This window comes from Euwallacea similis, chromosome 11 (genome assembly GCF_039881205.1).
Source record: "Euwallacea similis isolate ESF13 chromosome 11, ESF131.1, whole genome shotgun sequence".
In the NCBI taxonomy this organism is placed as follows: domain Eukaryota; kingdom Metazoa; phylum Arthropoda; class Insecta; order Coleoptera; family Curculionidae; genus Euwallacea; species Euwallacea similis.
In genome coordinates, this window is record NC_089619.1 from 3,572,141 (window position 1) to 3,594,235 (window position 22,095).

General features: G+C 36.8%; 1 protein-coding gene across 1 annotated transcript in view; it reads left to right on the plus strand.

The window, feature by feature from the left end:
• The first annotated feature begins 354 nt into the window (after positions 1-354).
• Positions 355-22,095, plus strand: part of tyn (trynity) — a 71,413-nt gene continuing 49,672 nt past the window's right edge. The window contains exon 1 of the mRNA XM_066394988.1: positions 355-688. The gene's annotated coding sequence lies outside the window, so the exon portion shown is untranslated. The remainder of the gene's footprint in view (positions 689-22,095) is intronic.

The window sequence follows — 22,095 nt, forward strand, 5'->3', positions numbered from 1 at the left end:
GAAGTCATTGCTTCCTTGGTAGCAGTCAGGTTCAGGTTAGTTCAAGTTAGCAGTCCCCCGTTATTTGCCTTTTAGATGTTTCAATGACTGAATTCGCGGAGAAGAGAAAAAGGCAGTTTGGTTGAAAGGTTGTTCCTGTTTTAGAAAAAAGTGATGAGTCTGAAATTCGGCTATAGTGAATTCCGTAACCGCGGGATTCTTGTTGTAAACTAGACTTAAGTAATGTAAGCGTCGTCAAGTTCTTCAGTGCGTCTAACTGTTAATACCGAGTGTTACTCGGCTAGCCGAAACGCCATCCAATAGTACGGCCTTTTGGTCTTGTTCTTAGCGTAAAAACGAAGACGCACTCTTCCTTGGCTTACTTCTATAGCGGAAGGCCTAGAGCCCAGAAGAACCAATTGCAACTAGCCGGCAGTTTCCTCAACTTCTTCGCACGTCTTCTCGATTTTTTGCAGGAAATCGTACCGCTTCAACTGTGTCTTTACCGTTTCTTGGAGTCTTGCTTGGAAATCGGCAAATTTTGCACTCGTTTCAGTAATCGCGGAATAATAAATTGTCGACGGCATTGACATTGTGAATGGTGTTTTCAAGTGTGTGAAAAGTTCATCGTTCGTGAACTATTACGTCAGGGTCGGCAACGGTGCGGCGCCTGCGAGTGAAATTTGGAAAGTCCGCAGTTCAGTTCAAGGTAAATTTTCATTTATCTTTAGCATTTATTTTTGCACTGCTACAGGGGAATTTATTATACTAAACACTTCAGTTTTCAAATTAACAAAAGCTTCTTTAACAGAGCTCCAAATAACTTAAAGTTATGAAAAATTCGATGGAGCAATTTTTGAAAAAAATAAACATGCCAGGGGAGGAATAAATAAAACTTTAGTCATTTTTTTGAATCCTTCACAAATTGTGATCAAGAAAGCATTACCGCCTGATTTTTTTGAAATTTATTTCTTACCTACAGCTGTCGTTAATTCCCAAGCGCAATTACTATACGTAATTGATGAAACTTTTAACTCGCTAGATAATGCGATTTGCTCATCAAATGGGTGGCAGAAATTATGCTCATAAATTGCAATATTCAGAAATTATGACTTCATACTAATAAAACAATCAGAGAAAAGTACGTTTTGTTTGAAGAGTGCAAGTAACAGGGAGAAAAATAATAAACGATTCTACAAATGAATTTAGGTTAAGATTGGAATTGATGAAAGAAATTGGAGCAATTGAGATGCTATTAAGACCTGATATGCCTCGGGATGGAATTTCCCAGACAGAAGCAGGTTTTATTGATTTATATTCGTACTTATAATTATTGATTGTGAAAAGGTCATAGGGAATCATCGCCTGAACAAAGTCATAACAATAATCATACAACGTTAACGCCCGTAATATGATATACTTTTGATGATTTTTCCAACATTTAACTTTGAACTGGAGATTTTTTGGAGAGAACTTCGGGATCAAGGAAAGCTCTTGAATTCTTAAATATTGCGTGGAGTGATCCGAAGAAAAGTTTATGGATTTGTTTTGGTAATTTGCAACAGCCTGAGTGGAGAATACTGGAATTTTTCAGACGCCATGACATGATACGACGATGCTTGTGTGGAAGCCACGAGAAGGGCTCTATTCCTGCTAACTTGGGAAGCATTGGATTCTTTATTAATTAGTCGACAACGATAGAAAAGATCTATTATTATCACCATTTATTTATTATTGTGGTTTATTGCGCCAAACGGTGATATAATTCTTGGTGATTTCGTTAAACGGGTTTTCCACAACCAAAAAAAAATGCTTCCTTTAGCAGCGGATCACATAAACGGTCAGCTCAGACTTCAAAACGACTTGAAGGGAAGCTTTAACTCCTTCTTTGGACCCAGCAAAAAATTAACTATTAAATTATTTTCGCCAAAAGTTTGCCAAACGCTCGCTGTGAATTAAAAGATATTAAATTTAAGCTGTGAAAAAAAACAATGATAAATACCAATAAATTGTTGTCTGGGAAGGATTATTTGATGGCTGGCAAATTAAAAATAACGCCGCGCTCAATAGGCTCGGAAACTGGAAGGGGTTGCGCGCCACTGATTTTCCCAAATAACCCAGAAATCTCCCAGAGGTGTGAATTGGACATCACTTCCAGTTCACAGTGATCAAGGCGGAAAATGAAACTACAAGAGTCAGACAAGCAAAAGAAACAACGATGAATTACTGTTCTATTAAAGGACTCGGTTTTGGTGAGTTATTTCTTCAAACTAGGAATAAGGCTTACTCCACCACTGGATGGCATGATGAACGAAGCAGCAATTAAGCCAAGTCCGAACAATGGACTGCACAGATAGATGGTCCTAAATAATAGGTCCGGAACAATGACTCGTGGTCAGACAGTTGGCAAAGGAAGTAGTGATTTTGTTATTTCCAAAAAAATCCTAGGAAAGAAAATTTACTCAAGGCGCTGACCAAGTGAATTAAAGATAATAAAAATATACAGTTTTAGTTTATGCAAAGTTACTTTCCTAGAGAATTGTTCCTACCAAAGACTTTGGTTCGTACTGAAACTGTCTATTTTCGATTTCATCAATTATTGGCGCAAGTGCCGGTGTAATTTCTGAGTCCAAAAAATTCGCCATCTTTTTAACATTTATTTAACATAAGTTTACTGGCACTTCGAAATTTTAGGTGTTTTACGCACGAAAAAGACTGGCGTCAGTGCTTCGTGCATAGGTAAACCTCGCTTTATAAAACAGAAAATTAGATGACATTTACGACGGCAAAATTACATTTTCATTCAGTGATTGATCAATATAATTGATCTCGTTCATTCTTCCATGCTTATTAATTCCTCAAGTCCCTGGCGATAAGCGTTTGATACTTAGGCGGAGTTCACATCCGCATGCAATCATTGGCGCCAGTATTTTTGTATGTGTAAATAAGGAAATTTTTAATTGCTAGTAAATTGGCGTCAATAATTCGTGCCAACAAATGTGTTGAAATAAAATGAATTTTGCGTGTGCTCTTTACTCTATCACCTAGATACCAAAATAAACCGTATTTTTGTGTTAAAATTGTTAAATATTACTTTGAAATAAATGCACTAAATTCCATCAACTGGATGAAAAGGGCTGTTTTTCCGTAAGGGTAAGTTTTTGGAAAACAATTTATAAGCATGAGTACAATCTTTTAACACGAACTTTTCATTTCCGGGATATTGCCCTCATTTTTGGAAGCACTCTGTGTATTACATGCATCTGGCTACACATTGCCAGAAATCATTATTGGATAGTTTTTCTTTATCGAGGCGAAGCTCCGGGTGCCTAATCAAAACGTGACTGCAGGAATAACCCGAACTTCAGGACGTTCCGTACAATAATTCTACGTGGTTCCAAAACCAAATGGTTCGTCACACTTTGTACCAACAATAAGACATAAATCAAAAATATTATTATTTTCTTGCGTTTTGTCAATATAATAACTTCAACGAGCTTTTTAACCTTCATATTCCGCACAATGGGAAGTTAAATTAAATAATAAGGCCCTGATGGTAAAAATCCTTCTTTTCTGTTCGTCTTTAGCGGCATTCAGATTGTGAAGTATAACAACCAAAAACAACTACCGAAACTAAACTTCATACACCGTGAGCAAAATAAGATTTATGCGTTACAAATCGCTCAATTATTATTAAGTAAAATCCGTAAATTCTCGGGTTCCTGAACCCATAACGGCGAACACATAAACTTAGCCAGCACCGAATTGGAACCATTCGTATATGGCCAAAAGGCTTCGTGAGGCGTAACTATATAAAAATTCCCTAAATCGTTCTGATTAATTAAACAAAACGGAGGAAACACTGAGTAATTAGTACATAATCCTTGGCTTCGGCCGTGTGAACCAATCAACTATCGATATGTCGATGGTATCAAACATAAACTGCTCGGTGATTAGCATGGGAAATTATATGCTGAGAACTGGAATATTCTAATAGGGAATTGCAGCGAAAAACTATTAGAATGTATCATAGATGTTCTGAAGCATCTTCATTAACGAGGAATTTCTAAAATAAAGAAAAATCGATGGGATAACTGAAACCGTCTGTTTCTCGCCGCTGAGACATCCCTGCCCTCTCATTATTCATACAGGTATAAGCTCTTTAGTAAGTGAATAATTTACAGGATGATTCGAGTTCGAGCCATATTTTGAATTAAGTGGAAAATGTGGGATTGATTGGGCTGGGAAAAGCTGATGATTTTAGTAGAGAATAGATTTATGACAGAATGAAGAATTTCTATGCAATTTCGAAGAAGTCTTTCCAAAAATTCAGCTTCGACTTCCAAAAACATTAATTTAGTACCAATGCCAAGAGCTTTGTACTACTACCGTTACGAGACACCTACATACAAAATCGGAAATACTCATTTTAGAATGTGGGGAAGACATTATACTGAAATTCCTGAAGAATAAGGCATTAGATTTATCATCTAAGGGCTAAGTTATTGAGCTATTGTCAGCTTAGATTATCGGAAATTCTTTAGATATTGACTTGTAAAATTAATTTAAATTAGTTACTTAGGACAATTTACATTATAACGTTCATAGTTTATTGTCTTGGACTTGAAGATTTAATCCAAAAATTTTAACATGTGGATATTCGAACAATTTAAATCTACTAATACACATCTGAAATGTTCCAAAATGATTCATGAGTCAATTGACAATAAATTCGTTTTTGAGGGTTTACCCGATGCTGAACTACCACAGGTTCTTTATACTTGGTACATACAGGAAAAGTTCTTTATACTTAGTTGCAGCCTAGAAAATTTCGTAGATTAAATATAGACGGAGCGACTCTAAGCGATAGCTCGGTGCAGGGAAACTCAGTCACCTGTCCCACTTGTATTCTGGTTTTGCTTGTCATTCATTTGATTTCGCGAGGAGGGACATGCAGTGGCCCCCTTGAAGCCCGGACCTGGCTCCTTGCGATTTTTTTTTTATGGGGATACCGTAAAAGTAAAGCCCACCGCAACCGTGCCGACACTCTCGAAGATGTGAAAATCAATATTCGTCGAGAAATCAAGGCTATAACTGAAGACACTTGCCGGAGAGTTGGCACAAATTTTAGAGGTCGGCTTGAGGAGTGCCAGAACAGACTTGGAACACATTTAGACAATATAATTTTCGAAACGTAAATTTTTCCAGGTTTTCTCTACAATTTGAAAATAAATTTGTTCCATCTGACTTGCTAATTTTTTTTTACTCCGCTTTAAAAAGTTTACGACTTTTCGGACCACCCTGGGTCTCGTGAAAATCACGGTGAAATATCGAATATACAAATTATTAGCGTAAATTTGCAATTGTATGCATCTAATTGAAACCACGACCGACCAACACAAACCGCATTCTCTCTAGAGTTCCTTTTCCACTATATCGAAGAAATTTACGATTACTTACGTAATAAACATTTCTGAAATATATGATTGCATGTTTAATGTTCTAACAGGAAAGTGAACCTGAGAACATAAAAGTGCAATGTAGATATTATATAGTACCTGGCCATTGACTTGCGTGCTTGTTAAAGGAATCTCCAGACTTTAGACGTCTATGTGGGATTTAGCAATTTTCATAATCATAATTTCAATCGTTATGTTCCCAGGAAGTCGGATAATTCAAAAGACCAATTTTAGAGAGAGTTGGCTAGAATCTAAGTTATACGTAAAAGGTGAAGAATGTCTTTTTGCACGACTACAGACGAAATTTATAGGTTCGTTCGCCTTCATCCTTACAGTTATGCAGGTACAAATCCTCGGTTAGATAATAATTATTTTATAAACAAGCTCTAAATGTAAATGTATGTTAAAACATTCGAGATTATGCTTCGCACATTTCAGAAAGCGGTCGATTAAAACTAGCACGCTGTCTTTGGAAATTAACGCAATTATTGTTGCAGAAAAGGTTAAAGAATCATTATTGATAGAAATCGTTATCATAAGGTCGTGCAAACTAAATTGATAGCTTGATCTAGAAACACATCTATGTAAGCGGTTCGCAGGTATGTATCGCCATTATTATTTATTAGCTTCGAAGCAACGAAACCGTTTCCTCTGGGTTTCATATAAACCGCAACTGAAATTCGATTTACATACCTAACCACTTAGTGGTGCTTATTGAGAGAAAACCCTGTAGATGCGATCAGCTAAGAATTGACTTGCTAATTTATTTTCGTGGGTATCACCTGCAGTTTAACTTGAGACTGTTCCTTTCACTTACATGTCTGCATAGCTCCATCCTTTGGAGGGTACTTGAATTTCGAACACAGTGCCCATATTTGTAGTTTAATCTACGAAGCAATTGCTACACCACTTGTCGAAATGTTTCTTTCTAGTGCACTTTTTATAATAGTTAGTCAAACAGAAAGGGAGGGAGACATCACAGGGGATATTAGAGAGGATAGTATTTCGGGATTACAAGATTGCAGAGTATAGTATTTCAAGAGTAATATAAGTACGTAGTATTGAGCAATATAGCATTCCAAGATAACAAAAAACATGCAGTTGCTGGCTGGATATGCAAAAAAGCATCTATAAGAAAAATTATTATCGAAATTTACCATAAAGTATTCATTAGAAGCCAGGCATGTGAATAGAATTAATCTGGCTCGGGATATTCCAAATGACTTCTACCTCGTCTGCTCTGAAAATCAGGAAGATATTAGATATTTCTTCCTCAAAATTCGATCTTTTTTCTAAACATCGTTTAAACAAGGGATGATTTAGCTGCTCCCGCATCGAACACTCTATCGATTTTAGTTATCAAGCAACTCTCTTTAAACTCTTTTTAAATCATCATACATCATCATGAATATCAACATCAACATCATCATCATCATACTCATTAAACAAACCACTCCCGTTTTTTCAGAGTGCCTCCTATTCCTTTCCTTACGACCGTCTAATAATGAACGATCTTGAATCCAGGGTAGTCACACCTCACAGCGACCCTCATGGTCGATCTTGAGAGTTTCAGCAAGAACCTTATGTCCTACCATTGTTTATTCTTCCTTTGATGTTTTCGGTACGGTACCGAGGTCAGAGACTGTCCAAAGAGTGGTGTTACCTATTACATCTAATTACACTGTGCAACAAAGTTAAAAAAAAAGTTCACTAGGTTTACAGGATGTTATTATGATTCCTGGCCTTAGTGTTAGATGGGATTTAGAAAATAATATTTTACCACACTTCATGTTTTATAGTGAAAATGTTTATTCATGATATAATTGTTTATATCAATATATTTCTCACTAGAAAACTTATATTTATTTGAACGATTTGGTCTTTTTTTGTAATCAGATTCTGTAGTTTCTCTGTGAAAGCACCAACAATAGTCTGCAAACATTGCTGGTTCCCATCTGCCTTGATAACGTTTCTCAAACTCCGTAATATCTCGATGAAAACGTTCTCCATATTCATCGCTTACTGAACCCATATTTTCCGGAAAAAAACTCAAATGTGAGCGTAAAAGGTGAATTTTCAATGACATATTATATCGTAGCTGATGATAAGCATTAAGTAAAGATGTAATCTTTTCGTGGAAATCTGGCGATTTGTAATTTCCGAGAAAATTTTTTGTCACATCTAGAAATGCCGTCTTTTCTATAGGACTCGGGCTTGATAAAAAGGAGGGATCATTCATTATTTTCCTTACATCAGGACCTACAAAAATTCCTTCTTTAATTTTGACCTCGCTTAATGTAGAATATTTTTCAATCAGGCATTGAAATCCTGGTCCATCTTTGCATAGTGATTTAACAAAATTCTTTGTCAGTCCGAGTTTTATATGTAATGGTGGTAAAATTATTTTCTCAGGAGATATCGTTGGTTCATTTTCGGCATATTTCTGGCCAAAAACGAATCCAGTTCTTAGAGGCCAGTCCTGTTTAATTTAATGCTTTAAGCGCGCTCTGCTGTCCCATCCACATATGAAACAACAATATTTTGTGTATCCTGTTTGCAGTCCTAAAAGTAATGCCACTAACTTTAAATCTTCGAAAATTTGCCATTTGTGCTCTACGTATTTGATCTTTTCCAGAATAAGTTTTAAAATTTCATAAATTTCTTTCAAGTGAGCGCTATACGCTACAGGTACAGATGGCAATGTATTACCGTTGTGAAGTCGAACTGCCTTTAAAGCTTTAGCTTCGATCCGTTAATAAATAGTCTCCATTCTTCTGATATATGACTATGACCTAACGTCAACATTAGTCCATTAATATCTGTATAAAAAATTAAATCATTTTTCTTTCGAATAAAACTCAGCTAAAGAAATGCGTCGCTTTCTGTACGTTGCTGTTTCAACGTCATTCAGCAAACGATTCAATTGCTTCAATCTAGATTCTAATATTTCAGACTTTTCCTTGGTCAATCCTAAATCTCTGACAAGGTTATTTAGCTCTGATTGACTTATTAGATGGGGTTCTTTATTAGCTGGTTCTTAAAACACCTCTTCGCTAGAAGGGAGACTTGTTGAGCTTGTCGAAGCGGAGAACCTTATCGAAACTGAATGTTCTGCGGAATGGGGTAGCGGCATTGTTCCAGACGTTACCTTGACATATTCTACCGAACCCTTTAATTTTTTAGGAAAACCCTTCACTTTCGTTAGACAGAAATAGCAATCGTCAACGTGGTTCTTGGCTACCGGCCACTGCATTGGGACGCCAAAAGGCATTTTTTTAATTGTTCCATTGTACCGCCTTGTCAAATATTTATAACATTTTAAGCAACAAACATGGGGCATCCGCGATATGTTTTGTCCTTTAATTTTAATATTAAAATAAGCCCCGTAACGGGTTTCCAGTAATGGCGAAAATGTCTTTTTTTATTTTTTGGATATAAATTGACCATAAATATAGCGGAACAAATCAGAAGAACTCACACAAACTTGCGAGACTATGTAATTTTATAACTTAAATAACAATAATAACAGAAATTATAACTTTAAATCACAAAAAAGTTTACTTTTAGAACAAATGTCCAACAGATGGGTTTGAACTGAGAGTGCGCGTGTCACTAAATGATTAAAGTTTTATTAAAGTTAATAACTTATTAAAGTTATGAGACGTGACATGCGAGTATGAACTTGTTTTAACTTGTTTTCAACGCATTTGTAACCTAAACTAGCTATCAAGATGTTGGCGAATTTTTCAGTGTTGCATGGTGTCATCATATGTTACGTACACTATTTTTATTATTTAAAAGACTAACTGCAGTCGTAGCTAATGACTTCTGTAAGTAAACTCCTGTCGTAGTAAAGGTATAGGTGATAGCCTTAGAACTGTTTCCAAAAAACTAACATTTTTCATTGTAATTAATGACTCAGATTCTGGATTAATTATAATTATTAATTAATTATCCGTGTTTGCGCGTAAATCGGCTAAATTGCCTTCTAAGCTAAGCCAGGTGAAACACTACCAATACTTATTGATCTTCTGGACTTCCATATATCATACTCCCGGAATGATCCATTTTCTAATCCAAATATATTTACACAATTTGATGGATTGCATGGAAAACGCTAAGGAGAACAGAGGAGAAGAAGTTTTTCCAGACGTGGCCGAAGCCAATAAATATTTCAACCATCAGAATCCCTGGAAAAATTGTATTCTTCGACAGATATTATATTCGGACCGGCTGCTGAATAATATTTTACTCAATTTCCCAGCTAAATTATCAATCAATTATCGCAATGTCAATCCGCGAATTCATTCATCATGATAACTGACAGAATCGCATTAACTACGAATTTAAACTGCTTTGACTTCGACATACAACTGTCTGTGCGGCTGTTTAGTTTGAAACAGTACAAAATTTGCTTCATGTTGATTAGTAAGGAACAACTCTGCTCAGATCCAAACGTGCAAAAAGTAACGAAAAAATAATCGAATAGCAAAACCTCGAAGGTAGGCAGTTTTTTAAAATGTGAAAAATCATACAAGACGTTTTTATTGTGAAAAAGTCGCTCATTAAAAGTGGCCCGACTGCACATTTAAACACGTGATTTTGGATAGAAAACAGTGGAAACCATGCAAAACCGCATGCACCATGCAAAGCAATAAATTTTAAAAAAGTCGGTGTTAGGTGTTGCTTTGTTGTTGGTTTTGCAGAGAGCATCTGAGTTTACGGTTAACTAAAAACAATAAAAATGCCTACATGCAACTCTCAAAAAAGTTCTGACATCTCAGACAAATAAAAAAGCTCTCCTTGGCTAAGTTACTTTTTCTCGAGCCTCATAAGCTGCAAATCTCTTTCCCAGCAACGATTTTTAATGTGATTATCAATTAATTCATACTCATCACCTAATGTAATCATCCCCACGAACGTCCTTCAACTTCTTGGAGCGTCGTTGACAAAAGACCACACTCTTCCTTAAATGGTACATAATCAACATTAGAGCCTCATTTGGAATCAAGCAACTACTCACAAATTAGACCCGTAGTGCTGTAATCATCTTGGTTTATTAGATTTTAATTGAAATCTCTGTAAACAAAATAATAAGAGAACTCTGAGATGCCATTACGATCCCGCATTTCTTCATGAAAAATAAGTGGTAATTTGTGAAATTGTTTGTTCAACTTAAAGTGCTTTTGTGAGGTGCTTTTGTCGGCTTTTGGAAGCTAGAGAAATGCTACTTTCATGGGAATATTGCTGAAACAGAACTGTTTGTATGTATAATGTTCATCTCTTTTGTATTGAAGAGTTAGGATTCGTTCTGGCTTGATTAACGTGGAACAGCATTCACACTTGGTAATTTTGATGCACTTAGTGAAGCACCCTAAAGCAAAACAAGCATCAATTCATATGCTACTGAATGATTGTTTATCAAAATGTTCTATTATTGAAACAGTCATTTCTAATTATTATTCCTCTTCTGCGTCTCTCACTCTTGAACTACTGTTAGCTGAGCCAACAAAATATATATAATTTAGATTTAATTGATCAAAATCACCTAGTCATAACACGACCTGATCATCCATTATACGATGTATCTCCATCCCATCAAAGCCCAGTAGCCTTCAATTAAAAAATTGAACCAACCGCCGCTCCTATGAAATTTACTATCTCACAAACCGAAGGAGGTTAACACTTTTTACAACCAAGTTTGCGGTACTATTCGCCAGTACCGATTAACATACAATACGAAATTGGTATCCCAGGTATAATGAGCATAACAGTTTCTACCTATGGCTTCCCCGGCAGTCAAGATTAGGAATTTCTAATAAGACGAGCGTGCATAAATGCATGTTATCTTAATGATATCCGTTAACCAAAATTCCATATACGTGTTGATAAAACATTGCTTGAAACGTATTGCTGAGGTGAAGATTTAAAAATATATCTTAGTCTCTTTAGTATATAATTAAAGCGTAGGAACATTTGAGTGAGATTATGGCCACTCACCTTCTACTTATAGCAATAATTCCGTTGTTGCGATGGTAAATATAACAAAGGAATAAAAATGATGATTACAAATCAGATACCATCAGTCTCTTCAGAGCGTATATTTCTCCTCTTATAGGTGCTTCAATTTGACGTGTTCGTATATTCTCCAGAAGACGTATGAGTTTTTCCGCTTCTTCATTATGGTGCACATCTAGGTGCTTAAATGATCTTTCTAGCTTTCTTTAATGTTGCTCACCAATGATATGTATATTCTGACATTTTTCTTATACCTGTCTTCGTAAAGCTGCATTCTCCAAAGAAATTCTCTGACCTTGTTGTTATGCATTGAGCTACAAAGCGCCCCCTTAAGAATGCTAATTAGTACGGACTATATCATGCATCCATGATTTTCTAATATTTGGCTTTTGTATTATATACTATTTATCATAAAAATTGCAACGCCTAGAAATGAGGCATGTATTTTAATGAAATTTAATAAATGTATCGATCACAGTATATAAAATAAATTATGTAACTTTTGAGTCAACCGAATTCCAGAGAGTCTTTGAAATTCTAATAACGTGAACCTTGTGAATTCACACATTAACAACTCGTCAGGGCATACTTCCAAGGAAACGGTCGATGTCCTCTTGAAATGGTGTATCCTAGGCAACTTGAATTGCATTTCCCAACTCTGCTTAAAGTACGTAATGGGTTGCCCAGGGTGGTAACTCTTCTTCCTGTCATATCCCACACGTGTTCTATAGGAGAAAGATCAGGAGAGCGTGGAGGCCAAGTAAGCACATTAACATTACCACGTTGTAGATGAGCCATAGTTACACGAGTAATATGTGACCGCGCATTGTTTTGCTGGAAAAGCACGTTTCCAATACGCTGAATGCATGGAATACTTACTGGTCCTAACACTTCCTGTATTAAACGTATGTAAAATCTAATCATTTGTAGGACTACTAGGAATTTGATGCATTAATGCTAGGTGTTGCAATTTTAATGGTACCTAGTGTATTATATTTGTGCTACACGGCTTAAAAATTATGATTAATGAAGTCATGAAGGCTCTTGGGATCATGTTTACTGACATCTCAGTATATATAAGATACCTAATTGCGGAAACCATGAACCGCGCCACCTGAACCTGAACTAACCCGAACAACCTTTTTTTCGAGAATAAGGGGAATCTTTTTCCAGATTTTGACTTGTAGAGGAATGTTTGCGAATTTTCACTTAAACCTCTAGTCTCAAGGTGCCTGATGGGTTGCTCTTCGCATCATTCTTATAAGGCTACAATATCACCAACATGGTGACTCCGACGATCAATTCCTGTACCACCTACATCGTTGGCACTTCATTATCAAATGAACTCATTTGTCTTTTTTTGGTATTAACTGGTAACACCAAGACAACCTACAAACATATACAGCAATAATTAAGTGGGCGAGGTGTAGACAAAAATTACTGCCTGTCTCGTTCTAGATCTGACAAGCGGTACTGCGGATGTAGAACTACTGCCCAATTAAAGTAGGAAATTAAAAGCTATAAATAACTTGATTTCGCGGACTTAACGGAAGTATTTAACCGCTAGTTATACTTATCTGAATCTGGGAAACGATTTCAGGTTAAAACTCGTTAAATTTCTACAGAATTTGCAAAATTAGAACCAATTTATATATGCAGTATTCATTGCTGAAGGGAAAACAACGCTCCCATTAGTTTAAAGAATTCGACATTAGCCGAGATCTCTGAGGCGCCAACGAGTCTCATTCCTTCGGACGTATTTCTGAAGCACTGCAATCAATACATGCCCTCAATACCACAAGATGAATTACCAAGATATTCGAGTCATTAACATATTTAATCATCGAAAGCTTATGGCAAGTCAAAGCAGAGCAAATCGCAAAAATGTGTAATTGCGTGTACTGAGAGTGTACATGTTATACATATCTCGTCTGTCTGCGCTGGTATTCTCTACAACAGCCTACATTCCGAAGGCCTTGCAGATAAAATACGGAGGGACCTTGGAAATAAATCAAAGTTCGAGTACAAAGTAGAGAGAAAAAAAATTTAATGCACGATAATTATTTTAATCGGCAGTAAATCTCTATCTGGTTGGTGCAAGAGCTTGTTCGGTGGAGAAACGAGAATGTTGGACGATAGGCCATCGGACAGCATGAAGCATTATGTTCTATTTTTTAACCATATATGCGCTCTTGTATTTTTCTTTCCTTTTTTCAGGCTTGCTCTTTCGGATTTGACAAGAGTGGCACGAAAATTATAGGGAGGAGCAATTATTATTCGCCTCGTATTTAAATTTGTGCTTAATGGCGGTCAGAGTCATTTTAATTCTAACTTTGATATCCAAGATGTAGCGGTTGTCATGTCTTTTACTTGACAACGAGGTAATTTAAATATTCCAGTTATTTTTAGACTTAATGGTAAATTATACTCACTGCTTTTGATGCCTGACAACTCGGAATCTTTCTAGACCAAGATTATCTCTAGCTAATGTGCTTTGGCAAGTCCAACTTAGCAAAATAGGAACGTGCAAAACCATTAAATATCTATTTAAAGACTTGCAATGTAATTACTATAATCGCTTTCTAAATCTTAAATCTTGAGCTTAAACCGAGTTTTTCAAATTGTTTTGATACATTAATCAACACGAAGCAATAAATCATTTAAGTGGCACCTGTTGCAAACATTATAATAAATTGTTATTATCTTTTCCATCTTTTTCCAACGTGCTGGAATAATTACCATCAACAATGAGTGCAATGTTTATTGTTGCAGGGATTTATGGAAATTATAGAATTTAGGTTAGTTTAACAAAGGTACGAAAGAAGCTGATCTTGGCAATAGCATTAATCAATTTTCTAGGTGGTTAGGGAATTACAGTCTTAGTAAAGCTGATAGCTCAAAATTTAGTGTTACGAAGATTAATTGGTAAAATAATTCTCTCGACAAATCTATGCCAAAGACGTTACGACATTTCCTCTAGTTTCCCAGACAGTCGTGGAAATAATCATTTTTGGGAGTTTGAAATTTGATTCAGGACGCGCCCATGGAATTGCCAATTCTCATAAAAATTTTGAAAAATTTAAAAATTTTGCTGGGGGAAAACTGATGCTTTTTGCCACTTACCTATATTTAACCGTCGTCTATCGGAAAAGTCTGAACTTGGAATTTGTGAAATTAATCGTGTCGATGAAGTCTCTAACCCTGTATAGATATGTATGTGAGCATTCATAAAGAAAACCGGCTTTTAGGGCACGCATATGGTTCTTCTCCACAAACAGGTACTGCTTTTTGTCATCATTTTGGCAGAATGATAACGACACGTCACTTAAGGGTGTCTGTTTTTGGGTTTCTGGCAAAATGAAAGGATGGTCATAGTTTCTTCTTTAAGAGGAGGGAAGTAGTTGTTAAGACCTTTTTCTTTTAGAGGATTCCTCTGGGGAACGCGGGGAAGCAAAGTTTGTGAATTGATAAAGGCGTTTTATTTCAAGGAAAAAAAAGAAAGGGAACACCCTCCGGAATTCTTACATGTATATGATGATGTGGAATCTCCTGTACTTTTCCGAGATTCGGAGTAACTTTTGTCCCCATTTTTCGATCATATTCTAATCGTAATTAAACTCCAAATGACGGCAATCAGAAATATACTCAGTGTAGTGGATCATCCAGGATGGATATAGTGTTGAAACTAAATTGATCCAGATACCTTCAGAAATATGTTCTAGTAAAGGAATTTAAAAAAATCGAAATTTTTCCAGGAGAGGGAAATACCTGTTTAAAATTTTCAGGTTTCCCCATCGCTATCTCGTCAATTTCTAAATCAAAAAAGTCACTGTCGTGACTATTTCTCTGATTCTCTTAGATAAAAAAAAAACTTCCAAGTCTCTTTACCCTCAAAAGAATCAGGAATCAGGCGATTTAAATGAAAACTAAGCCTAGTCGTTAAGCAAATAAATAATATGTTTACTGGCACATTCAAGGGCCGGCCGGACCGCGCCGAATACTGAGAGTGCCATCAAGGGACCACCTAACGAAGGGGCTAACAGACACCGTTATCTACCGTAACTCTATGGGGCAATTTTCATCCAGGACCCAGAGCAGACACATTTGGCAGACACAAATTACGGGTTGAATAGCAGACACCTTAAGCAGTTAGTTTCAGTTGACTAGACAGGTGTTTGCGCGACGGAAAACGCCGCGTTCGGGCTTCTGCAACTCTTTCATCCTTTTTAGTTGGAGTGCCGTTATGGCCCTGGAAGTGAGTGAGAGAAATATAATTCATTTCAGGGCTGTAGCAGTCACAGAAGGAATCATCTTAAAAATAGGGCGCTACGATAATTTTTTTGTCCAGTTCGGGAATACGGAAAAATTGGACAGTCAGCACGACGAGTTTTAAACTTACAATCTGGGTCCGTGCGGCCTGGAACAATAAAATATTAGCGAACACCGGCATCGTTTGTGGCCTTATAAAGCAAACCTGAATCCGACATCGGTGTTTGTCATGGCGCTCAATATGTTAAACATGTACAACAGCTATTTACTTTCAGATGTGAAGAACGCATTTCAAATTCAGGTTAGTTCAGATTACCTTAGGAATACTACCATTTTAATTTCATGTTAGGTAGATACTTGAGCCGCAAGCTCGCAACGAGACGTTGTAAATTCCATTTAGTTCAGGTTATTTCGGATTGTCAGTTTGATCCTTTGGTACAACATCGAAATAAGGTGATTTTTCACTGTTCGAAATGAAAAATTTTCCATTTGGTTAGTTCAGGTTGCTCAGAGTTTCGAGAAAAACATTTCGATTTCAAATTGCTTAGAGATCTCAAAGTTCCAGTTAAAAAAAAGAGCTTTTTCTAGATTAACCCTGACCCTTCAGGTCCCCTCTTCTCCGCGCCGCAACAAATTTATGGGTTTATGGGGGGGGGGGGGGGGGGCGTTGAAGGAAAAAGGGCGCGACAGCGTTTCCACTAAAAACAGTCCTCGTTGGTGACCTAAAAACAACTCCTCCTCTTTGGTGTGAAATCCTCCTTGGTGGCAACCTCACAGCTCTCTTGAGTGTCACATCCGTACCGTAGGGATGGCTGTTTGTGCTGCATCAGCACTTAGTCAACACGGTGTCCTCTTCAGTCTCTTTCCTTCCATCTCATGCTGCTCCACTTCTCGCTCGATTCAGTTCCCAATTACACGTTAAATAGTTGTCTTTGTTTCTCCTATCTAGGACAAAAAGAGACAACCGCTCCGGCCTATTGGCCTCGCCGCAATGAGGGCACTTTTGGCGTGTTTCGCCAATTCTATTAGTATAGTGTTTAAAACTTGCATGTCCACTGAAAGCTCAAGTGGCAAAATAATTTGCGCATCTGTGTTTCTAGTTTAAGTGCCCATAAGAATTAGCTTCTTTGTTCACTAGCCCTTTTATGTTTCATTTTCCTATTTACTTTGCCACTTACGTAGTGTTTCTCCTCTGTAGCACTCTTTGTGTCAGGTCCATTTCCTGCACCTGAACCCTCTCTTTGATCCGCATATCTACCGGTGGAGTACCCCCCATTATCTGTGTTGGTACCATTGGCACTCGACGATATCCGCTTAAGACTCGTAAATGCGCTCTTTTTGGACTAACAGTAGCGATTATTCCTTTTTTTATTTTAATTATATCGCACTAAATCGTAGCTGTATACAGAGTGATCAAATGTATTGTGCTATACAACAAATTTCCCTTAATACTTCTTGCGTCGATCAAGATTTGGTATTAGCATTTGGAGCTATTCCAACCTACCAAGAATTTTTATTTCGACTTCGAATCGGATAACAGTCTGTATTATTATCTTTCTAAAAAAATCCGATCCAAGCAGGAAGAGAAAAAGTAAAATTTTGAATTGCATATCTATTTTGTGATATGATCAGCAATTTAATAACATCGACACTATAACATCTGTCTACCTAATCTGAATTAATTCCCAATTTCCTAGTTTTAGATAAAAATACGCCCGTTAATGTGGAGGTTCTTAAGTCTGAAAAATAAGAGTCCAGAAGGAAGTCACGACAAGCGAAAAAATTTCATAAGAAATGTGCTCGGACTAACTCGATTATCTTAATATATTAAACCAATGCCAATGTTTAGGAAAACTCCAGGAAGAGGCTTGAAAAACAATTCGAACAAACTGGAACTAATCTGATCATCTTGAGCCAAAGTAGTCGGGGTTTAGAAACTTTCAGAAAGATATTCTGGGCCTTGAATACTAACCGAACAAACCTGAACTGAAGTGAATTCTATTATCTAAGAAAACACGGTTAATTTTCTTGGCATAGAAAACTTTGGGCCAAAAACTGGCTGATTACTATTATAAGACTTCTTATTCGAAATGTTTCAGCCAAGTTAAAATGAGCAGTTCATGACAAAATTTCAATAACAGCTCAATTTGGCTGGTAAAAGTTTTCCTTTGCAATCAGAATAATTTAAATTAATTTTCGCACCTTCGCAAAAATGATTATCAGAGCAAGTTAATTTTGTTTTTCGGATTATTTCGTTTAGGATTATGTAGAATTTGAAGTTTTAATATAACGACCAAATATCGAAGGATATTTAAATATCGATTACAATTACATTTTTCTCTTAATCTAGAAGCAGCTGTTTTCATATTAACACAACTCTCTGCCGTGACTATATCTCCACGAATAGTGAATTAAACATACAGTATATATTATATATACAGGATAAATCTTAAGTAGGAGTTTTCCTTTGGCTGGCTACAACAGATATTTGAAATCGTCGCCATTGGTTTCATTTACACAAATTGTTGTCCGCCTTATTTACGATTTTCTTTATGCTATTAGACGATATCTTTTTCCTTATATTATTACTTCGACGTTCCTGCGACAACTTTACCGCTCTGTTACGTTCAGTCATAAAACTAAACTTTTCATAAAAATTCACAGGGATTTAAGTCTGGTAATCTCGCGGGCCATCTTATTGGTCCACGGCGACCTATCCACCTGTTAGAAAATTAGTTGATAAGTTTAATACCAGATTTTATTTTAGTGGTCTTAGTAAATGTCTCCATGTTGACGAGTAATTAACTCAGACCAACACTATAAACGGTATATAACGCTTAACTAACTCGAATTAACCTCTAACGTCTAGTTAAGATCGCATGCATATATTCGTATAAAACAAGCAGTTTTAAACTTGTACACGCATAAGCAATTTCCGATTTGAAGTTTAAAGTGCATCGAGCGTGATTAGATGCAGTCAATACACCTATCTGTAGTCATCTATCAATTCCCGAGATTTCCGTGTGGAATATATGCCAAGTAACCCACAATTTGCTGGGCCATTTGGGAGGGTTTTCGTCACGAAAAAGGAAGTTTTGTTCAAGTTGAAACTTTTAGTTAAAGGGCATTGAGGTAATTGGTAATTGACGCAAATTTCGTTAATATAGAAAAAGGGTTATATGTTTTCGACAAACGGTATAGTTCAACGGTGATAGGCGTTTTTGTTTGATTCTTTTTCGACGGTTTTTTTTAACTTTTAAAGGATTTTATAACCAGAAATGGGTTAAATTTGGGTCTAAGTAGTTCCTGTCAACCTTTCTAAGCGCCTATACTGCGATCTAAATTTATTTCTCTATTGCGTAGCAGCTTTCTCTTTCAGGTTATCCAACGATTATTTTTACAGTTGCTAAAAATCCATATCTTTCTCCTATGCAAGTCTTCTAAGACATACCGTATCTTGGAGTATTATTTGCCCTCACAAGCTGTTGCTGCCCAATCAGATAACATTCCTCAAGGAAGCCCATTTTACTGATTTCCCAAGACAGAAAACCCATAAATAAATAAATAAACAGCCGATAACTGAACAGATTACGCTATAGGAAGTCGAGGAGGTATGCCTTATTAACTCATTCTGATATCCATATAGAGATGCGAATGTGCTTTGCGCATTATACGCTTGTGTTAAAACTAAAAGATGCAAAACTCCATATGCCTACCTAACGGTTGATTTACAGTTAATGCAATATAATTATCTGTGATCTTGTGATTAGTTATTGTTTGTGGACAGGAAATTATGAGTCAATTTCTACTTCATTGTGGATTTGATTGAATCAAAGACATGTTTTTGAAACGTATCGTCTGCAGTTCTCCATTTGTTCCGTGAACTTCCTTTCCACAATAAGATTTTTTCTGTTTCTTTTTCTCTTCAAATATGTCTGCTTTACCTGTTCGGAGCAGCGAAGCACTAATGAAACATAAAGTCATTGCCACTTTTCCTACCACTAACCGATCAACCTTCACAGACATTCCCTATGCAACTTCAAGTCTGATTAAACTGAAGAAGATTGAACAATATGCCCAGTCCCACGAAAATTCTTGCTGGAAGAGAACTTATTTCACATTGGATCAAGATTATGATTTCTTACTGAAATAGGCACATAAACTCTTAAGATTTTTCAGAATTTACTCTCATAGAGAATACTTTAAGTTTCGCTTTTCTCTTATCCTGGCTGTCATGGCTTCTCATAACAGCAATAATTTTCAGCGAGATTAATGTAAGAATTTATCCTCTTATTATCAATTCAACCTTTTCGCGAAGTGCTTGTCACGGTTGTCTCCCCGAGTCGCTTGATACGTGTACAAGAAGCCTCTTCTCCATTTAAGTTGAATGTATCTGATCAAAATAGTGGCTGCCTTTCCAGTGGCTTGTTGATGATTTTCTATTCCAACTGACGCACCTGTAATGATGGTGTAAATGTATCTATGCAGATTTTGATTTTAGGAAGTTTTCGTGGGGCACTGAAAATTACGGGATTGATATCACGTAATTGTTCACATTCTCATATTGGGCAATAGGAAGGGTGTTGTGTTCCATCAAGACAACGTCAGACCACACCCATCTTTAACGACGCGTCAGAATCTCTGCGAGCTTGGAAGGGAGGTTCTGTCGCACCCGCCGCATAGTCCAGATCTGGCACCAAGCGATTATCACCTTTTTGAGTATTTGCAAAATTTCCTTGAAAATGAATGGTAAAAAACTACCCTCAAGAGAGGCTTGTGAAAATGAGCTGGTCAAGTTTTTTATCAACAGGGACGAGGACTTTTTCAATCGCGTAATTATAAAACCCTTATTATGAACGCCTTCAAAACGGACAAAAGTTATCGAACAAAACGGCGCATATTTGATCTAACTCGGCTAATTCCAACTATATGAATTTTCATCGTCAAAATAAAGCGAAAAACGCTAAGAACTTTTTACTTCACCTAATACATAGTGGGTTGCCTTTGATAAGCAGTGTGCAGACATAATGGGGGCGGAGGGGCGATTGGGATCAGGCTTCTGGATCTAAATCGATCTCCCCCACTATCACACCATTCCTACTTTCCCGCCATTCCATTGATTACAAAAGCAAATTAATTTTACTACTTCATGCTAATTGTCCTTACTTCTCCGTAAATGGCAAAAATTCCAAACTTAAACTACTTCTCTTAAAAAATAACTATTCTATTCATATTTACTTAGCTGGCGTGATGGAAAAGCATAAAACCATGTTCAATATTTGCCTTGCTGTGCATGCACAAAGCAATAAGGGACGGAACGTAAACAGTCCGAGCTTTAATGCGATAATGCTTCACTTTTTATTGCAAAGTTGTCCCTGTGTGGTAACGCGTTTGAGAGATTAAAGCCCACAATGGAGAATAATTGCGTTGCGGGTGACATACGTGTCCCTCCTGCCAAGTGGAGGTCACAATATGGCAAAAATTCATATACAATTTCACATGTTAATTTGGGCCATTAATAAACTCGCAGTAAGGTGTAAAGTATGCCTGTTCAATCTGCTTCTAGACTCGCTCCAAGTAAGATAATATGCCATGCAAATTTATAACCTACCATTACACCTGACATCTATTCTCGACTACAAATGAACGCTCCCGGCTAATCAGGATAATAAATCCTTTTCGACAATATTTTAATTATGTTAATTATTATTAACATGCTGCATGGGTTATTAAATTTAGAGAAGACGGCGAAGCCGAGGGAAGATAAGAAGGAAAAGTGCTCCCTAGAACGTCTTTCGGCCTTGGCTGGAAGCACTCACTCGTGACTTTGTTGGTATTAATTACTCAAGATAGGGCAATCGCCACACTTAAGTTAACGGGTGATAGTTAAAAAAAACTCACAGTAAGCGATGAACTGTAAACGTAGGGCGTTGATTAAGCAATTTTGTATTGACCATCAAACATTTGATCAACACATGAGTTAACTCCAGACGTGCCTGTGATATCCCAACGCCTTCTTAAGGTTTTTTTTTTAATGATCGCCCGTTATTTAATGCCACATAGGAGATTCTTTAAAGCCCGCTTCGAGTGAGGCTCGGGTGTCTTGCTGGTCGAATGGAATTTTGAAATTACTAACCTCCCTGTTCTTATCACGTTGGTTTCCCAACGACATTCGGAACAGAAGAAGAACTCCAAGAATGGTGGCTCTTCGTTTCTTATGAGCATTCAAAGGACCTTGACAGTGGCAAAGCAAGTTCAACACCCTCTAGACTCGCAGGCGAGCAATTTGCAATGCAATTGCACCGATTTCTAACGTACACCTAAATCTTTGGTTCGCTGAATAGAAGAAAATGAAAATAAGGGGATCTCA